Source organism: Rhopalosiphum padi, chromosome 2 (assembly GCF_020882245.1).
Source record: "Rhopalosiphum padi isolate XX-2018 chromosome 2, ASM2088224v1, whole genome shotgun sequence".
In the NCBI taxonomy this organism is placed as follows: domain Eukaryota; kingdom Metazoa; phylum Arthropoda; class Insecta; order Hemiptera; family Aphididae; genus Rhopalosiphum; species Rhopalosiphum padi.
The window spans coordinates 68795196-68818183 of NC_083598.1; the positions used below are offsets into that span (position 1 = coordinate 68795196).

At 31.2% G+C, this 22988-nt stretch overlaps 1 long non-coding RNA gene across 1 annotated transcript in view; it reads right to left on the minus strand.

The window, feature by feature from the left end:
- Positions 1–8541: 8541 nt before the first annotated feature.
- The window catches only part of LOC132922140 (uncharacterized), a 57015-nt gene continuing 42568 nt past the window's right edge, over positions 8542–22988 (minus strand). The window contains exons 2-3 of the long non-coding RNA XR_009660988.1: positions 9048–9267; positions 8542–8937 (exon numbers count right to left, since the gene is read on the minus strand). This is a non-coding gene — a long non-coding RNA (uncharacterized LOC132922140). The remainder of the gene's footprint in view (positions 8938–9047; positions 9268–22988) is intronic.

Consider the following 22988-nt stretch of genomic DNA (forward strand, 5'->3'; position numbering starts at 1 on the left):
ATACGTGCGTTGAAGTATTATTCGGCGGAGTGTATTGTTTGGATCGGATGAATTTTTGTTTTTTATTGCACGGCGATCGAATTCAATGGAGAAAATACGATTTCTCGAAAGAAAAAAAAATATATATAAACGAAAAAATCCTGTCGTTTCTTCCTGCCGCCTTTCGTCCCCCCTCCTTTTGCCACACCACCAGAAAAACTCTAACCCAAGGAAATGTAAGAGGGCTACGTTGCCGCCACTGCGCGGTAGTCGACCGACCGCGACGGAGATTCTAAAAAAAAAAAAAAAAAATAAAAACCAAACCAAAACAAAAAGGACGTCGAAATGTAATTGTTAAACCGTTTGACGGTTTCAAGGTTGTCCGGGGCTGAGACGAAATAACCGCACGTGGACTCTGCGCGTATACCTGTCCACTGTTTGTATATCAAAGGAAAGGTCGTCCTGTCCTCACGCAGTTCGCTCACATATACCTTAGGTACACGTTTATACCTATAAAAGTAAAACAATGGCGTTAGTGACTTTCGGAAGAGATGTGGTGGTGGCGGCGGCGGCGGCGTACGCGGTAATATTATTATGTATAATACGTAATGCCGTGGAAGTCGTAGATGAGCGGAGGACGAACGTATCTGTTTGAATAAATATAAATAATATATAAGTTATTATTGAAACGGATCCGATCGATAAAAAACCGCCGCCGCCATCGCCAGTCGTTGTTGTCAGTGACCAAACAATGGTTCGTGCGGCGGAATCGTCTTAGGAAATCGTCAGCCACCTAATTGCATTCCGTCGTCGTCGCAATCAAAATGCCGGGACAATAGCAGTCGTACGTAATATATATATATATATATATATATGATGTGTACGATTTATACACGAGACGGGCACAGCTACTCAAAGTCGTCGTCGCGGTTGTCGCCGTCGCCGTCGTCGTCGTCATCGTCAGATTCAATATATATGCGCTATTTTCCGCCGCGAAAAGTTTTAAAGCCAAACTAATAATAATTATAAAAGTTTACCAAAACTAATTTTCTTCCGATAGTATTCGAACCGTCTCGCCTCCGCCGGAACGACTTTCAAAGTAAATCACAGCGATGATTACTGGGCGAGTATCTTAGGTTTGGGTATACCTTCACCGGTATCGCGACTGAGTGGGTCGGTGGTGGGCGCGACCATCTTCAGGTGTCACTAAAACACTACACTGCAGATATTTTATCGTGTCGCCGTGAGTCCTAACATATTATATAGCTATTAATATTATTATAATTATTATATCTATGCGCGTTATAGTATAGTATTGTTATCATAGACAAAAGTCAGGTTAACAATCGCAAAGGAGAATTATGCGCAGTTTAAATAGGTATATATATTATAGTCGTATTTGGGCGAGTAAAACGCAATGATAATAAATAACCATTATTGGTAACGATGTGTAACATGCTGTCTTCTGACAACGCTCAAAGTTTCAATTAGATAACTGTAACCTAAATTGAAATAAACAAAAAAAAAACAGTGTGAAATTTAGGATATTTTATAAATAAGTTTGTTTTAGTAATTTTATTTATTGCAACAAACCAACTTTCATAACATTTAAATTGCACGAAATTCTACTGCATCGTATACACGGTATACCCTTACCCACTACTTTTTTTAATTAAAAGTAGAAGCTTGTATCAATGAAATATATCGTTTAAAAGTTAAAACTTCATCGATTGATATATTACATTCTTTTTGCACACAAAAAACTGATTTCTGTTGTATAATTTATTTATAACGCCGTCTTCAGTAACCAATTTATAAAATTGTCTCGTTGAGACATATTATAGTATTTATCATAATTACAATAATCGAACTTATAAAAATTATCCACTAGTAGGATAAATTAATATTCTACAGTACAATATTATGATTTTTTGTAACTTTCCGGTAATTCCAAAATTACCACAATTCTGAACAATATTTTAAGGCTCACCGATAATAATTTTGATTTAAGTAAACATTAACCAGTGCCTGTCGTCTTTCACCAACAGTGGATATGTTATTATATTATGTAATAAATAAATTGGGCATTATTGAAAGTACCCTATTAAGATAAAAGTAAAAATGTACAGTAATATAAGTTCAGTCATCGAGAAACGAGATCAAAAATCTTTAATCAAGCATTTTCTTTCCTTAAGTTTTTATTATTTTTTTAATCGATTCAAATAAACTTACAAACGCGATATTGTAGTTTATGTAAAAAAACAATCTACTTTTAATTAAATTTTTGAGAAAAAAATCACATACCCTTTACATCATAATATTATATTTATTCAAAACCATAGCCAAAACACACCCGTTTAATAATTACATTCTGTCTTGGGCAAATATTTCCTTTAGGATCTAAGAACACGACAAGACGACGTACCCGCAGCTGCAGCAACTTATTGTTGCCTCAGCAATTTATTCTTATAGTTGTTTAAAGAATAATTTCATTAATTTCTTTTATCGCTTCTATACGCGGATGAAAAAACCACCATTTGTCCGCTTGTTTTATTATATTTAAAGAAAAAACCTCGTGCTTTGATTCGCTAGAAAAGTACTTACCTATATATTATGCATGACAATGACGATATAAAATAGTTGTTGTCTAGAATCGCACAGAAAATATAATACATGAATGCGTATTATTTACAACCTAGTTCGTTGCGTTTATTTCTACCTTTTCGTTTGCAAAATTATATTAGATCCACATGAATATAATATAATATATGTGGTGAATTATCTGACCAAAGTCACCAAACTAAAACGTATTAAAAATTTCGTGATTATCGTCGATTTTTTTCTGTATAGTTACATCGCTCATAGAGATTTTATTTTTATTATTTCACTCGCAACAAGGGACACGTATTATTAATATGATTTACGACGGCTACCACGGTACGAGAAGATTCGTTTTAGCGCGATGGTTTTTACTTGTTTATATTCTTACTATGTGTGTGCGCGCTTATTAGTAGTCGCTAAAACTGGTGAGCTGGCCGAAACAAACGATAAAAAAAAATAAGCACATAAACGGTTCGAAAATTTTTTTTTTAAAAAACTCGTTTTGGATCATAGTATATGTAGTCGTTAAAACAATTCATCGAAAAACCACGTGCGCACTCACATTTCCTTTGTCGACGAAAAAAACCTTACAAAACTGACCGTACTCTTTATTATTACGCACTGGTTTTATACACAAAACGATTCGCTAAACATGCTCAACCCTTTTTTTTTTTTAATAACGCAGTTATTCAAAATATGATTTTTGAAATTTTTAAATAATACACAAGAAACTAAATTTTCAAATTATTTTGATTTTTCTTTTTTTGTTACATCTGTTTGTCATGTGGAGATACAAATTTTGCAAAATAAATGTGAATCCCCTCTTCTAGTGTGAATTATTTAGTACATAATTTTTCTGAATCTATTGTTGTATCAAATTCAAAATTTACTTGACTTTGTGTAATAAGGGTAATTAGGTACAATAGGTATGTTTATGTAACCTCACTTTTAGTTTTAACCTGAATCCCGCCTCGCTGAAACTCGTTTTTACGAAGTTAGGATATTTTTTCGAACTGAAAGCCGGGGAAAAAATTTGAAAATATATCATTTTTATAGCATTGAGTTGCTCAAGTTACTGGTTCTATATAGTATATTTATCTATCTCAAAATTTCACATATTTGAATCAATATAGGTTAAGTATATATATTTTATTTTATGTTCCTCCAATATAACATATACAATTTTTTTTATCTCAAAATTAGTAGGTGATAAAAAATACACAATAACAAAGAAAGTGAAAGTTATATAGATGCTAATAATATAATAATATAGTAGGTGAACCTACGTATATTGAGTAAACGCCTTACGCGCACAAAACAATAAGTAATAATATAATATATATAAATATAGGTATAGGTACCTATAGCCATATAATAATAATACAATCACATAGCGCGCACAAGACGATTGTGTTTGAAACAGTATATACAATATTAATTCAAATCATAATATGAACTCCATCTAAATCTATTTTTTTTTTGTCACTGAAATCATAAAATTTATTGCGAAAACTATATTTAATATGTATAGTGTTTTGCGCTAAATTAATAATTTTGTGTTCAAAATATTATTATTATTATGGTATATTATGTATTCGGTGTTTATATCGTCTGTTTTTCTATATTATACTTGATTTAGACGTGGCTTAAAAATTCTAGTAATTTTTAAAATATTATTTTTTCTAAATTCCAAGTAGAGTGCTTATATATGCTATACGTACATACTCCAAAATGTTAAGCTGGTTTTATATATAGTACAAAGTAGTTAAGATGGCGTTTTTCCGACAATCCATATTATGTAATGCAGACACAGCAATTTTAAGCAAAAAAAAAAAAAATTCTACGGAAAATATTATAAAGATAACATATTAAATAATTTAAATTTTATAAACTACAGTGAATAATATATTTCTATTAAATTTCTCAATATTATAAACGATACAGCAATATGATATTAAAATAAATAAAAATTGACTGTATGAAATAAACTAATATTAATATAATAAATTAATCAATGAAAATATGTTGCGTAAAATGTATTTAAAATATTATTATCACGATATATTATTATATTTATGTATTATCTATATATTTATCATATATTAAAATTACCCGTTACGTACAAAATATACGTTACATGCAATGAGTGTATAAATTTATTTATTGAAATTTATGATTTTGAAATTTTAACCAACATTTAATCGCCATTTTTTTCCAACACTGCGTGAATCCAACTTGATGATAAGAAAATAGAACAACAACCCACTCTGTATTATACCCTCGTATATAGTTTCACCGCAGTTTATATTATAAATTGTATAAAGGTAAAATAATAAAATAATAATATAATATAAACACGTTGGTGTAATATTGCGAAACAATACAATGTAGCAATAACAATTAGTCCGAATACCTATGTATTAAAGGTACTTAATAATATATTGGTATGCTTATTATTATGTACTCAACAATTTCAGCGTTTTGACTGGACTGACATTGGAGTGAAAAAGTAAATAAAAACACCATTAGTAATATATAGTGGGTAGTCTTACGGAGTAGAAAATGTTTGCTCAACGTATAGGTACGTCATCATTATCAAAGTACGAGTCCAGAGAAAAAAAAAGGTAATATTTTTTTATTCTTTGTTACTATATTGTTTACTCATGGCTACCGGTGAAACAGTACCTAATAAATATTCGAACTTTTAATATAAATATTTAAAATTTATATTTACATGAAATGTATGCATTGTTCAAAATAACATAATAATATGATGTAGATGCTAAAACCGAGTATAATATAATATGCGTATTGAGCACGTCATATGCTAGCTCTTTCACCAATTGATAAATTTAATAGTTGTTTTACCCTCATAAAGGTTAAAATTTTTCTTTTTTTAAAAAAAATAAATAAATAATAAAAAAATCCATAAGCGATCAAAGTTTCTGTTACCCCAATGAAAAAAAGTATATAAAAAAAATACCATTTGGACGACGTATATAATATAATAATATTACGATGTATGTACTTCCAAACAGTTGGAGGAAGTAAATTTTTATGTACACCGGAAACGCGTAAAAATCAATAAACAACTCACATTACTATCATTCGAAATTTCATTATAATCACTGCACCGTTATAAAATTAATAGCATATATCGAATAATTTTCGCGGTAACCAACAGTATGTTTGGGTGCACCGTTATTATCCACCTTTAAATTATTGAAAAATATATTTATAATTTATATATACATATAATATAATATTATTGTTATCCAACGACTTCATTATGTAAACTAAAAACACACACCTCAAAGTGAGTGGAAAAAATTATAAATTAAAACGAAAACCATCTGTTGCACTCCGTCCAAACCACGAAAAATCTGAAGCAAAATTTACGAAAATATTGTTGTTTATTTTTATCTTTTACTGCTGTAAGTTTTGAAATGGTTTCCAACACGACGATAATAGGGCGCTAGACGATAAAACGGTAGTTCTGTCGCTGTTTACCAATATATTATTGTATCTGAAAAACAATTGCGGTATAAGAATTAAGTTCAACATCTGCAGCAGACAGCTACAGCGGACGCCTACTCGCGCGCAGATTAGACACCGACCAGAATGAGGTTTCAGAATTTGGTGTTCGACTTGTGTCCTCGTCCTCCACAGAGGATGTACGCACTACGCGTCTTATGTACAGGACTAATTTTACTACGGTTATGGTAACAATAATAACCACCGACGAGAGCATATTATTATTATTATTATTATTACACGTCATGTACTCTGTCTCTGTGTCAAAATACTATAAAAACCCTCAACTCCCTTTTGTCTTTCCGAACACAAAACTCGCACCAATCGATTTGTTTATGGACTTAATAATCTAAATTATATCTTATACTAATAAATTATAAACTTTAAAAGAACGTAGAAGGACGTTTAGTAAAAACGTTTTCGTTATGATAGTTTATATTATATATTATATATATATATATAGTAACGACTTGTTTTCCTAAATAATTTTCTTTCAACGGTTATTTTAATTACAACATACATGATTGTGTTGATAGTATTATCATAGATGAGTTACAAAATTAGATACCTGAAAATTTAAGAAATATGCCAAGAACGGAGACGAAAATCTAAGAAAATTTTTACAATCACGTGTATCTAGAGATGCAGCGAGCGTAAATTTACGATATACTTAATAATAAATGCTCTGCAAGACATCGAATGTAACGATCGATGGCGATAATATCGCTTATACAGAGAGCGTATATCGTTTGGATCTGAAACGGATATAATTAATGAAATTGCTATTTAAAGTGGTTAGATGTTCCCGATACACTCTGTACATACACAAAGCCTTTGCTTGATTGTAGAACGGTCAATCGGAGTATGGATATATATTGTTATATATATCGTTATATACATATACATAGGTATGCGCGATAGTCGGGTGGAATTCACAATCGGACCGCAGGTGATGTGTAATGAATTTGGAGGACGCGCGCAAGGGTTGGCCGCGAAATCCAATTAAACGTGACTTATGTGATTCGATAGCACAAACACTATACAGTTATATTATCCACAGCGTAACGCTCTATATATGTGTGTAACGAGTACAGACGTATATATTATGTGTGTGTGTATACATATATGTATGAACCATTGATTTCGACATTTCACAGGGTTCACATAATATCATTCGAGCTCGCCAATGTAAACAATTCGATTGTCGTAACGAACGTTGTAATATATTTTTATTTACACGAACGGTTTACAATATACTATATAGGTATACGATGCGCATACGTATAGTTATTACAATGATTTCGATCGAATGCGAAAAATTCGCGATTTATACACGAAACGAGTTTTTTAGTGTCGGTAGTTTATTTTATTATTATTATTTTTTTTTTATCATCAATAATATGTCGACGACGTTATATTATGGCTATATAAAGTTTATTATCCGTTTACTAATAACCTCGTGAAAAATAAAGCTTCCGTAGAAATCAGACTTTTGACGTTTCCAAAATATGCTATATGCATATTATTATTATTATTATTATTATTTTACGGTATTTTTCTCATTTGCATTAATATCATCATTTCGCTGTCATTTCGCTTCGTCGAAAGATCAAAATTCACGCGCAACTCATTAATTACTATTACAGCTGTTGTTTCAACGGATTTTGACGGTTAATATTTACCATCATCTCCCAACAGATTCGCAGAAAACAACTTGATTTTCAACAGTGCACACAACCGCAGCTCGCTAATAACATTGAGTGTCTAGCCATTCTAACCTCATCGCCAGCCATCACCAATGCACTCTCAAAGTATGAGGAAACAATAATTGTATTTGAATATAGCGAACACAGGGCTGCGCGGAAAGCGGTAGGTCTCGGGAGGAATGGATTAATCTTGGACAACCTTTGGCGGATAAGCGTGCCTGAAGCTGACCTTACATTGTTTGCGGCTTCTTCAGTATATTTTGTAAGTCCCCGCTAAGACGACCTGAGCGTTTTGAATTTGTCGGCTGGAAAATGTTGTAGTTATGATAATATATTACATTATAGCAATATTATATTCACGAGCGGGTCAAAATTTTACGACGAATCATAAACTTCTCAACAACTATTATAATATACGAATCAGTATAACAGTATATAATCTATAACATTATTATAACTATGCGTGAGTGAATACATTATAAAGAATTTAAATTCTATTTAGTTTATTTTGTTGTTGTTATTGGTTCAATGAATACATTATTATATTGGTCAGTTCTAACTTTACCACCACATTTTTCGTTAAAAACAACTGAAATAAATAAAAAATTCCGTATTTAATAATACTTATATATTTTACTTGTAATATTTAGAAATACGTATTTCTAAAAACTATAGTTTATAGCTAATAACATTAAAAAACAGAATAATTGTGAGTCTTGGACGTGTTGGTCGGTGGAATTAATACAAGTAAATTTAGTCCAATAAACGTGTTGAAACCTTACTATTAAGTACTACAACACACAGTCGGACAAAGTTATCAAAAATTTAATTTATCATGAAAAGTTCTCGAAAAAATGTACAAAGAAATAATGCTACTACTATAACTCGGGATAACTATAAAATTCTTGTGTATTGAAGACCAGCGAAAAATTTTCAGGGTACGTGTTAAAAATGTGTTAAACATCGGGCCAGTGGCTATTCGACTTAACACTTGTTGCACTTGACAATTGTTGAAAAACACGTTGTGCACGACTTCCGGGCGCGGTAAGCTATTCGATAAACACATGGCTCCTGATTTTCTGTACAAGTGAAATTGGATCGGTAGATTCTCGGCTATCTACCTGGAACACAGTACTATCGAACATGTAGCTGTTGTCGATGAACATATTATTTTAAACCCATGTCATGTAAAACCACCATTCTGACATTGATAACCTTATACGTTACCTACCCTCCTTTTACGCGACGCCAACAATTCCGGCCCGCACTGTTTAGCTGAACGCGATGATTTTCTCACAGCAACCGTGCTCCCTGGTAACTATATCTTAGCGGTAAACTGAAATTTAAACTGCTAATATTGTAAATACTTCAGGTAACTGGCATCTGTCTTATGGTATGATTTGCAAGTTAACATACACGCCAATTTAGTGTCCACATAAAGATAAACCTGTAGAAATAAACAAACATAATTTTAATCCATAAGATAATTTATTATTTTGATATTAACAGTTTTAAATAAAATATGGTACTATTAATGTTACTCTCTAAATCCATTATTGTTAAATTCAACTGTATAAGTCAATAGTTTGGACAGTATTAAAAATTTTAAATGATCATTTTAAATCCCTAACACGATTTTTCCAATAACTTATTACATTATTCTGAAACAATATTTTATATATATATAAGCAACGGCCTAACTATAAAATTTTCAAAATAATAAATACTCATTAAAAAAACATTGTTTCTACAAGGTCAAAAACTTTAAGTTTATTAATATAACCACGTGAAATATGTATTAAGACACGGACGTAAGCAATATACGTTATATCAATAATATATTATATTATATATTTTATTTTTTTACCAAATGTTTTCGTGCAGAATTTAAATAAATGGCGAAAATTCATTTATTTTTGAAGGAGAGAGAAATAAAATACTACTACATATTTAAAATTGTATAAATAATTCGGTGGTAGCGATTGATAATGGTTGGTAGTAATTTAAATACAATAAGAACCCGGTCGGTTCATTATTCCAACAGACCGTAATAATTTAAAATATGGGTTTTCAAACAACTGAGATGCACGATGCGTTTTCAATCACTAATATCAAATATTGTGATACCTGAGACCTTTTTTTGATTGCCGAGTGAATTTAAAGTAAATAATTAACTAAAAATTAGGTGTCTAATTCTGTCTTTGTTTTTTTTTTTTTTTACAAAACGTTATAACTTCAATACGTTCAAATTTAAAGAATTATATAATCCTTGTGAAGTCATAACACATATCACTTTGAGTTTGTATATTTTATAACATAGTGACAAATATAGTTTATCATTGAACATCACAGTGATAAAAATTGAATTTCCTCATAAACACGTGGTGTCGTAAACCATATACTGCTCGAACTGTTATTGTAATTCATTTTTCGAAATCACAAATAGCTATGGAAGTGGCCTGTATCAAAGCGAATCGACTCGTATTTACACACACACAAGTTGCTGTACTTGGCATAGGAATTATTTTTGTCTCCGACGCATTTTATTATGGTGTTCAAATCGCTTCGCCGATAAGATTCGCTGTACAGTGTCCTTTTGGCGCGCATAATGACTATGCCACGATGATATGCATATACTATGCGACAATCCGAAGAAATCGCACACACACTTACGAGCGGTAGGTACATCGAATATGTTTATTCTATGGCACGTCGTCGGTGACTATTTTCTCCGGCGGGTTTGGTCCGCTGACCCGTGGCCACGACATTTCCCGCAACTCTGCGTAGGTTTGCAACAATATCGTGCTAAGCGATTGGAAAAAAAAACACGTCACCGCCGCGCGTGAATATTCGTCGATTGTTTTTCTACTATACGACGACGTGTTGAATCAGGATCTAGACCGGAAATGTCGATATGTAACGCGCGTAGTCACTACACATACTATTATAGTATAATATAACGCTTCGGTGTTTTATTTTTGTCTAAAAATATAAAATAATGATATATATATATATACATAACATTTTACTCAGAAAAAATACGATTCATAGTTTGTCGGAGTACACGTCATGTCGTTTATTTATTATTACCTGTTTCCGAAAAGATACATTCAAAAAAACAATAAGCTTATGCTATAATGATATAATATTATATATAAAGTCAAAATTTGCCACAGGCAAGGCAAAGACAAAGAATTTTCGTAAAAAATTTTCTTTTCCGGCAGTGCATTACCGTTTCCTCGTACGTCGAAATACACGATTTTTTTTTCTCAAAACCAATCGATGAATCGACCCATATTATATAGCATTCAGCCATAAAACGACCGACACGTATGTTTAGAAAATTATATAGACTGGCAGCCATACAACGACGGCTCGTTTTTCGCATGATACATTGCATTATACGACTCGTCGTGTCATGTTTTGGGGAAATCAAACAACAACGTGTCCGCAATAATATTATATTGTATATTATATTATTGGAATGTGTGTTGAGATTTTTTCGCGTCGTAATCCAGCGCACGGTCGATAAAGCTATGATACGTATTGTAAAGCGTACATGTGTGTACCTATACTGCGGTGCATTATTGTACAATTGAATTTTCCATGTACACGATATGTATACGAGCGAGCACACGTCATGAGTGATGCCGCGTTCGGGTTTTTTCAGATCAGTAAATTTTTTGTAAGTTTCACACGTTGTGTTTTTGGTACATTTTTATTTTTTTCAAACGACGCTATAATATTATAACATGAGAATATTATTGTTATTATCATATAGATACACCGTATGGCGTTATGATTTCACTATGATTATTACTTTATTAGATTAATAACATTGTCCACCACAGAAAAATGTGATCCGATAATACGATAACTCACACACGACTTCGCTTTTGCTACTGCAGCGTGATGCGTGTACGTTGGATCATTCCACTATATTATCATATATTATACAATATTCTAATGAAATAGCGATAGGATCTTTAAAATATAGTATACAATGCGTCCTAACAACAAAAAGCTATTCTTTAAGAATTCAAAATTAGTTTCCATCAAAAAAAAAGTAGTAATAATAATAAGCAAATTGAAAATAAATATTTCTGCCAATTCCGATAGGTAATCAAATTTTGGAATTTATTAAAATATCTAACAAAAAGTATGTTTTGATGTCTATGAAAGTACTAATTTTATTTTTTAAACCCCTAACTTCAGAACTGCACTAGACCAAAGTCGATAAAAGGTATATAAATATATTCTTTGCTTCGTTTTATCAAACCTTTTAGGATGCTATGGAGTGGCTCATACAAGAATTTCGTTTTAGCTTAGGAAAATCGAATAATTTTTTGTTTAAATATAAGACCGCCAGTAGTATAGAAATTAAATTTAAAAATACAAATTTTTATAGACTAACTAAACTACCAAGCATTACTATAGCATATTTTTTAAATAAAAAATAATATTATTTATATATTATACCACAGAAAGAAATGCTAACCTTATATCTCTGTATAGCTTATAGACTTAAAAAATACATAACTGATTTTAACAAAAGTTTCAAAGATTGTTTTTTTAGAGATATCAGAAAAGTTTACAGAGTGTAGTTGCTGTAGTTTAGATTACGTTCAAAAATTTACCAAATGCTATAATACATCCAATCTGATATGGGCTGATTGCCTCGCCTTGGTAAAATTAGTGCACAAAGCGAGATACACGCAGATGTCGATTCGCCCATGGATTGAGGTGTATTAAAGCCAGGATACATTTATTAGCGACGCTTTTTATTTTTGTTCATTTTTTCACAAGCAAAGTCGGTCATACAGTCAATATTTTAAATAATTATTAAAATTATATGAAATATGATCAAGTAAAAATCGCCGTACTTCTCAAATATTTTTTTCTTCAGTTAATATCCCATACTCATATAATTCGACGCCCGTAAATCTTTCTTAAAGGTATTGATAGATTAATTCTCATCCAAAGGTAATCTTACGAATTAGTTTCTGTGTCAGAATATAATATTTCTCTTTCGGATTTTATTTAATCAGTCATACATTATAATATATACGCATAATATTATGTAATATGTCAGTAAAATTCCGACAGCAGATTTTGTTTAATTATTTTTTTACGATTACGACTAAATATCACGGCACATGGTGTCTTTATTATTATTCTATCGGGTTTCTGGAGCAACACTATACTCTAAGTAGACCGCAGTAGACCATATACGCATCGAATATAAATACATGTTTTCTGACGCTGTGTAGGTCATTGTGCGATGTTGTACGCGAATAATTATTGATCCACTAGACCGTATTATTATTATTATTATTATTTCTTTTTATCATAACGAAAAAGTCTTCTTTTGTCGGGAACTTATGATTTTATTGTAACTATATAGCATGTCGGAAATCGGAAATAAATAACAATAACAGCAATTATTAGACGAAATATCATTGTCTGAGTTACATTGTTCCCGATATGTACAGTAATATAATAATAATAATTAATAATTATACCTATATAATTCAATAGTATAATAATTGTAACTAGGTATATAATATTTTATACCTACATAATGATATATGAACTTCTAATCCAAGTACGTTATTGTGTCCAGCCTACATAATACACTATAAATTATTTTTCAATGGATTCGTTTATCAATGAAATAATCTATATTTGACTACCATAATATAATACGCGATTAAGTATAGATAAATTATTTAAAAAACGCTATCCAATTTTCAGTAGCGTAGCGTTGCTTATGACTCTTGAAAAATTGTGTAATATTTTTAATTAGTGCAATTTTATTACACGGTTATTATTTAAATATTATTATTTAATTCAAAACGTCTACTGTGGTCAAAAAATGTGTTAAGACCTAAAGTTTATGACGGTAAGACTAACTTGTATTATCCACTTACAATAACTATAAAATCCACTGAAATTTTCCATTAAATATTCATAAAACTAATACCTAACAGATACATTGTAATACTTAATTTAAACGTACCACTACGTACCTACCTATAATCTAACATATTTTTACACCCATTTATAGTTTCAGCTCAATTCCATCATGCATATTGTATTATTGATTTACGTTAAGTCCATGGGTGCTTATAGGTGACAGTTTAAGGGAGAGGGGAGCAAAATAAAATTTAAGCTAAATACCAATTTAATGTTATTTCAATAAATAAATATAAATTTGGTATAATTAAATGCTATTATTTACATAATATTAATATTTGTATTGGTATATTATAAATTTTAATAAGTACCTATAGGAAAAAATATAAAATAAAATATAAACAAATGTATTATTCGATATCGGTGTATAAGTACTGCACATTTTTCCGTTTCATTCATTTCATTCTAATATAGTTGAAAGATTTTTTTTATGATAATATCTAAGTCATGAAGTTATAATATCAAGTAGCTATATATTATAATAATATTTATTAAATTATAAATTAATATTATTTTTTCATCAGTCTTTGAACATACTCATACATATTATATACATTATACATAAGTATAATTGTAGGTATAATCAAACACGATATTTTGAAGATGAAACTTCATACAGCGCAATCAGTTCAAATCAGAAATTCTCAACAGGCGCAGTACCGTGTCAGTACTGACCAATACTGCAGGCAACTAAAATTGACGGTATTTATATTGGCGTGTGCCTGGAATGATAATGCTTTTTTAGTATTAGACTTTCAGTATTGACCTAGTACTGGTGTATTTGGTAAAGGTGTTATTTTTTCTGGTTTCAGAATTATGGTTTTTTATAAAGTCTCTTCAACTTTTCTCCTTCTCTATTTTTGGCATCTGAAAATCATCGGATGAGTTGACTTAAAACTTTTTGACCGAAAATATTTGAAAAATTGGCGGAATTCATGAAGAAAACTAAAAATACGATCTTTTTCCGGTGACACATCCGGAAAATATTGTTAAAATATATATTAACGTAATAGAATGTATACATTATATACATTTATAATGCGCTGTATTAAAATATACACACGCACACACGCACATAATATATATATATATATATATATATATATATATATACTTATAAACGTGCACTAAAAACGATGATCACGATTGTTTTAACCTATGCCATTGGCCAATTAAATTAAATAATTGCATACCGCACGGCTAAAAACCCATAAAGTCAATGCCCGTATCGAGTGTATAGTAAACTAATAAGTAATATAATATCTATATAGGCACTTAATGCATCGCATTGTAAAAAAAAAAAAAAAAAAAACAGTCGTGACTTCGCCCCACGCCGTTACACCGTTATTACTATTATAAGGACCACGTCTCGTCGATTTATATTATACACATAATATCATACATATCGTACCGTGTGGGATGAAAGACTCGGGCGCATCTCGGCCTACCATAATAACTGGTACTATGCACTCGGCCACGAATGTTACCCCAAAAACTTCTCTCGTGTGTACCTACTCAATATAATACGTACCATTGTACAACGATATTTACTCATATACTAGCCGTGCACGGTCCGGAGACTTTAGCCCCCTTACCCCGCCACCAGTTGTATTTGACGTTTTATGTGTACACGCGACCAGCGCAGTATAAATATTATATAATATATATAATGCAGAAGATCATATTTCAAAAGAAGAGGCTGTGCGTTTCAGTTCTATACGCCGGCCACGTAATCATTATATTAGCTCGACGGCGCGTCGTCTGTCGTATATATATATATATATATGACCTTTATTGTTTATTGTCTTTTTAGCTCTTAGAACACGAGACCTTGATGGAACGCGGTACTCATAGACTCATGACGACTACAAAGTAGATGATGATGATGCCCGATGGTCATTAAACACGATAATAACTATTGACCTTTTATTTTAATTTGTTTTTTTCTTTTCATTCGGTCGTGCGATTATGGTATTTACTATAACGTTGAACTTAACCCGACCACTCGACTTTCTCCTTAACAGAATTTTATACTTTTAACTATAATTTTCTACAGTTAATTACGTTTTTTTTTTTTGGTACATTTTATTTTTAACGCCATAACAATGTACAATCTATATAAACTCTAAAAACATATAATTACGTCACATTGACTAAAATCTTTGCAACCTTTCACGCATATATAATGTCTCATCGCTGCATATTTAATGAACTGCGGAAAAAAGTATAAAATACATTAACTTTGTAGTTTATATATTAGAAACTTTGTTATTGCTCTATACTCGATATTTTAACTAGTCTTTACGCATAAAAGTAATATCGATTGTCATTCATTATGAACCGTTTGACTACAAAATCAACAATACGTATAACGCAATTTTACAGTGAACACTGATGTGTGCTATGCAAATGTCTGCTATATTATAACGAAATCGGGTCTGTTAAATCGTGATGCGTATATAGAAGTTCTTCAACGAAAACGACGGCTAAAAAGTTTCTATATGTCTTATTAATAATAAGTATATATATATATACTATACTTTTGAATTTATATTTCAAAACAACTATGGTGATGGTTAGATTTTCTGTACACGCGTTTCTGTAATATTATGGTATTTGCTGTATAGGACATAATATATATACGAGTATAGTAGAATTTTTGATCTGTCGAATTTTTCCGATAATTAATCTCTGCTGCACCAATTAGCTTGCATTTCAGATCACTTCTAGTAAATAATATACTGTTTACACTTAGTTATGATATTATTACCTATATCTTTGCAGACGATGGCAACGACGGTGTCTCCACGACAACACGAGCAACCCGTCGTAGCCACCATGTATCACTTTTTTTATGTTGTTGTAACCGTTTTTAATTTTTATTTTTATTGGTTATGTCGGTTATTATATCGCCATAACATACGGGTAAAAATGAGCGGAAACAAGTTCCAAGGTCACTGCATCGACGACCAAGTGACCCCTACCACCTCCATGGTTTCCTCACGATCGTCCACTAAAGAGGCGAATCGTAGAAAAAGATGCGAGCGACGGATACAGTGGGATGTCAACAATGATAATAATATGTCGCTGGAGCGGACCTCGAAGAGACGGACTATACACCACTCCATGACGTCAACTGACTTAACCAGTATTATATTATAATTAGTACTTCTGTGTGACACGAAAGTTCTATTAATTTATACCGGAAAACTATAAGAATGTCAACGTTTTTACCGGTCAACTGATTTTTTGAGACTTTTGACGATGATGACAGATTTTTTTTAATCGTACATACTTTTATATTAGGTCCTTACAATCCAACACATTCTCTTGAAAATCCTTATCTGAGTACAGGTGGTTCGATAAGATAAAATAATCAAAATTGTCTAGTAGTTATCGAGAAACATATTTGATTTTCTATAGTTTCGGTTACTATCGTGACTCATTTGGTAAAAAAAAATAATTTTAGCCGATAAATTTTGCAACTCGATAAGGTACCTTGACAAATAAAAATTTGAGTTAGGTAAATAGTTTTTTGATTGCTATTACCAATAGTTAAAGTGTATTAAAAAATTCGTTATCGTGATTATGTTTTGAGATTTTACTATTTTACGTTATCTAACTTTGTCTAAACCGAGTGAACACAATAATCGGGTTGATTAATAGTTGTGTAATAATAACATTGTACTATTATTATTTATTACATTATATAGTTTATAGTACACGTTTTATGTGAATATAATGCGATATACGACAAGTTATGAATATATTATGATATAATTTATATAATATTATATACTATTAATATTGTGGTCGTACCACTTTGTGTGTATTAATGTATTATATTATGCCATCGTACTATTTTTTCTCGTATTTTTGATAAGTTAATTACATACATACATCCTCAAAGACCTCTGGGGTATTTATGTTGTTGCACACAATATTATAATATACTACGTAAAATATACATTTAAAACAACGCTCGTGATATTGTTTTATATTTTCTGCAGTACAACTTTAAAAACAACTTCTTATTTTGTTGTAAATATTTTTCTTTATAAAATGGTTTTCGGTGTAGGATGAAAAAAAAAACACAGACTCGAGTAAACCTTATTTAGTTTGTAAACAGCAGGAGATAGAAGTTTTTTGTTATGTTTTGCTTGGTATAAAGTTTATGGAAAATTACGGTTAAATTATAACCAAGGTAAATTATCGTATTTACATTATAAGAGCTTATTCTCGCATTTTACTCGGTTAATAAATAGCAATAATTATATAATAGCAGAACAATTATTATATTTAATGATATCCACTATGGGCTAACGTGAGCGGACGTCGCATCGATGACGATCTCCGGTCGATTCGTATATTGGACTAGAGATAGCCCGTACACAGATCGTACTATCGATTCGAACGACGTTTTTTTTTACTTTTCGGAACGGACATTGTGAGCGACACCACTTCAAAATGACGCGTGACGGAAGTAGTTGTCCTGTTTTTTATCTCGTCTGTGGGACGATCATCTCGACGAACTCGATATACAAATTATATTATTATCAATCCAAAAGCCCCTCGAATCGAATCGCATATCCAATCGGATGCGCACAACGTCCGTTTTGCATGCTATTATGTATCGATTAAGGAACTAATAATTTTCACAAACATAACGCTATATATTTAACATAATAAGTAATATAGTATACGATGCAAGCGAACGAGTGGGTGGAACTTACACGGAGCATCGCACTTACAAACGGAATACTTGAAATTATTACACTCTGCGAAATGTTTTAGATAATAATATACTATTATGATTTGACGTCCCATTCGTTGTCGGTCTGACAACATTTTATGTATAAGTAAATTGTCGATTATTTAACGTAAATTAAATGCGTTGTTACATTATTTTGTGGCTATAATATAATGATATTTCGTAGTATCAACGTATTATTATCGTTTTGGTACAAATTTTCGATCGTGTCTGTTCGGTATTTTATGATTTCATATCAATTATTTATTTTGATACAAACTATACTATTACTAAATAATTTGTTATTCACAGCTGCAAGCAGTAATATTATAATAGTTTCGTGGAAATGCACTTGAGGTTACACCTATATTATGTACAATAAAATAAATACATTAATGAATATATTTTTTTTTGTTAAAATTTATTGGAATTGCACAATATTCCAAACTAAATTGTACGAATTTTTACAACATATAGGTGCTGTGAACTACTGACGTTATTATATGGAGCCATAAACCCCGTGTAAATTTTTTTATTTTTTTCAGTGTTCACGAAATCAACTTTGTGCGTCTAATTCCCTTAATATTTCTGGTATCACAACGAAAATAACTCATATTGTGGAATAGTGAAAATATTTCAAAACGTACAAATGGCCACTATCATCATATTATATATATAACATATATAATATGTAACCTGCAGCCTGCAGCTTTCTTCGATATATCTCTGTATTAAATTGGTTTTGCCAAAAATAAAGGTGTAATATAGTATACTAAAGTAGCTTTTGAAATCTATTATCGCAATTTTTTTTTTTTTGGAAAACGGAATTGGTATGGCATGATTTAGGTGCAACCCGTAGCTGTATACGGCTTCCTTTGCTGTGCGGTGCAATATAATCTTTCAGTCCTTCTGACACTATTTATTATTACCAATGGCAAAAAAGGTCATTCCGGTCCGCAGTTTTTGAAAACCCGATTGCATATTAAAATATATGATGAACCTTTTTCGACACTTTTCCGTTCTATTTTTACAGCCGAACGTCCGACCGCTGACTTGACAAATACGTTTCGGCAGTCGGCGCGTATAATTTTATATTCGTTCAGTGTACAAAATACCATATTTCAAATATTAATTGTATTTCATCACTGCTGTATATCTATTGAAAACAGTACTCAACCACTTCCTCCTCGTAGGACTTTCAAATTCCATGTATAATTATCAAGCGAGCGATTTAAAGTTTCTAATAACACGAAACTATTTCAACGTCCGCGGAAATAAAACTTAGTAAAAAGTTCGTCTCGTAAACTGATTATTATAATATCATCCGGATGAAAATCCACGAGCAATTAAAATGATATTTTCGGGACAAAAGTTTTCGCTGGACGTCGTAAATAATAATATTATATATTCAATAGTGTAAACATAAGTCTCGTTGAAATATTATAGTGCGTTAGTAATAACTAATAAGTATTGCGCAGCCGGCTGTCGACTGTTCAATTATAAAACGATTGCGAAGTTTAAAACGATTCCATGAAATAATATTGTAAATTATGTGTTTTATAAATCATTGTATTATACACGGGACATCACGCTTACAGATACTATATCACATTTCCCACGGGAACACTATAATAGTATAACATTTATTTCGTTCCGAATCATTCTAAAACAAGTAAAACATGAAATAAACAACGGCATCGCGCGTCGAGAGTTTGTAAGCTCTGTTGATGTTTCCAATTTGTACTTTCCGGACACACTGCACATACATCATTTGAAATTAATTAATTATATTGTATGGTCTCGAAAAAGTAAACTATTATTATACTATATCACAGGTCCGTAAAAGCTGTTTTACCGCGGTATACGACACATACTACATAATCTAAATATATCAGCGTTAATAATACCGTCAATGTTTTTGTATTGTTAACAGAAGCGATATGTGGAAGAGTTGGTAATAAGCCACACGATAAAAACCAAAAGTCGATCGCGGATACGGGACGCGTAGCAGCCTGTGGTGCGAATGATCAGAAAGGCTGTGAACGGTATGGTCTGGTAGCAACGCCTGGATGTGCCGGTACGTTCAAGATGTCCATCGTTGTCGATGGCGTCTGTGGACCGGATGGAAAATGTTTAGTAGAGTTCACGGTGTGGAAGAAAATGAAAAGTCCCGAACTGAGAAGACTGTGGTTTACGGTTAGACATCGCATGTTACCCGCAGCCGCCGTTGGCATACGAGCCCTGGAAGTCTGGGCGGACCGGAAAGAAGACTATCCGGCTAAAGTGGTGTTTTTACATAAGTGACCGCACGCATAAACATATATCACTGTGTTTTAATCATGATCACCAGTGGAAAATTTATGAAGATTCAACGAAATATTTGTTTTTTCTCTCTTATCCCATTCGAAACATACACAGTTTTCAAACACTAATTATTATAATCAAACTTAAAATTTAGAACATAATCTGTGCTTGTACAATGGATTTTTCACGATATTTCAATTTTTCTGTGATATACGAGACAATTTTTAATTAATAACAAAACATAATATATAAGAGGTCATAACTTGCACACACATTTTAACATCATAAAAACTTCAGAGCATAGACACAGATACTGATTTTAACTGTAATATTATTGACGTAAATCGATATTTGACTAATAAAAAATACGAAAAAAATAATAATAAAGTTTATAACAACAACAGACCCTACGGACTAAACCGAATTTGATATAGGTATAGCATAATATGGGGGTCGGAAAATGAAAACAAATAGAGCGTTGTCGTCCTCCTCTTAAGAAATTACGAATGAGTGCATTTTGAAGCCGTAATAAGTATGTCGTATAGGTAATTTGACAGAAATTACGCCAGTTTCAGTTATATCTATTTATATGTCGTATTCATTAAGTATGAATTTATCTTATCATTGACTGGCAGAGCATGCTATAAGGATAACGCGATGTACTCCAGCTATATTACGCGCTTTTTATTGCGGGAAAATGCACCAGAAATACCACCGCTTTGACGATTACTGTTCTGCTAACTATTTAAACTAATCACCCACGATTTATTATTTATTTCATGTTACTCTTCGTCCATATAATCAGCTCATTAATTCTTAAATTTTCATTCGTATTACTAATATTCAACTGTGCCGATAATAAGAGAATAATCGTATGATAACTCATAATTGATCACGCATTTACACCCACGTTTCGATGTCAAAATTCATCAGTTGCCAATATCTTGTAAATACGAGTCATCTTATCTACAAGAGTGGAATACTTGTGTTTCTAGGAGAGGGAGATTAATGAAAAAAATTATGCAAACAAAATTAACTGTACTATTGTACAATTAACATAAGCATAGGATATATTATATATACCAATATCGTATATTACTTATTAGTTATTACTTTAAAAAAAATGTAATTAGTGTAAGCCTACACGTGAGAATAAAATATATTCTCATCTTAAGATAAATAATATCAATATGTTACCACATCTGTGTTTATGGTATAGTAATATTATTTAATGGAATAATAAAAGGTTTGGATAATTCGGTAAAAGTTTGCTATTTACGTGTTGAGAATTTTGTACGCGCCTACCTAAACAAATCCCAACATCATGATACATATAGACATGTTTTACGGATGTTGTTGGTTATGATTTAGCATCACCTGCATATTTTTTTCTGATAACTATTTTTAACTTGAAAGGCTACTAGTTCAGTACGCTGAATAATTGATTTTTTTGTTAAAACAAAGTTTTTAGTTACAGGTAGCATAAATAAAATGACAATTTTACAATACTACAATCAAAACAATGCTACAGTTGCCCATTACCCAATAAGTCATATTATGTTATAATTTATTACTTATTTATGGACTGCATATAGTATATTACTATTTACTGTGAATTTTTGTAGTAAAGTAGACAGTACTATCAGTTATTGACAATTTTTATCGCACTATATCAAATTGAAAAATCGGCATACGTGTAAATTATTATTTGTTACACACTAACTAGCAACTGTCGAATCAATAAAAAGGTTTCACACTACTGTGATGTAAACATGAAACTGATTGGTTAATCGTAGTTACAAGAAAAGATTCATAACATCATAATTTTCTCAGAAAAAACGTGTAAACCACCTAAAAGTCAGAATGAAAATGATACACGTAATAACAAATACCAATTTCTTGAACTTACTAATCTGTAAAAAAAAATAAGATAGCTTAAATAATGGATTTAGAAGGTGGTCCCAAATATTTATTGTATACCATCAATCACATACAAAATGGCATTATTTATTAATCTATTTCAATTTAGAATGTATTAAAAAGAAAATTATTTTCCACTTTCAATAATAAATTTGGAACAATCATGGCAGATGAAACTAACAACTAATGCAGAGTGAAATTACCACGAAAAAAATGTC